The 234-nt window shown below is 53.4% G+C and overlaps 1 protein-coding gene across 1 annotated transcript in view; it reads right to left on the reverse strand.

The window, feature by feature from the left end:
* Window positions 1-234, reverse strand: part of LOC119592355 (choline O-acetyltransferase-like) — a gene marked incomplete in the record, with an annotated part of 212,829 nt that overhangs the window by 2,401 nt on the left and 210,194 nt on the right.

The following is a 234-nucleotide window of genomic DNA, read 5'->3' on the forward strand; positions in this document are numbered from 1 at the left end:
CGCCCAGCCGCCCCCTACAACCACGCCCACACAAATCAATGAATATTTGTCTCACTTCACCCACGTTCCTATACGTCCTCACCTAACAAGGAGACACTATTAATAAGCAAGACGCTACGGCTGTCACTCTCAGGAGATTTTCCGCGCCCCCTCGCGCGCTGATTGGCTAAGTGAGCCGTATTATATGGGAGGGGAATGGCTTGGCTTTCCGCTGAATTAGGCTCCTTGGGGACG

Source organism: Penaeus monodon, chromosome 30 (genome assembly GCF_015228065.2).
Source record: "Penaeus monodon isolate SGIC_2016 chromosome 30, NSTDA_Pmon_1, whole genome shotgun sequence".
Classification (NCBI taxonomy): Eukaryota; Metazoa; Arthropoda; class Malacostraca; order Decapoda; family Penaeidae; genus Penaeus; species Penaeus monodon.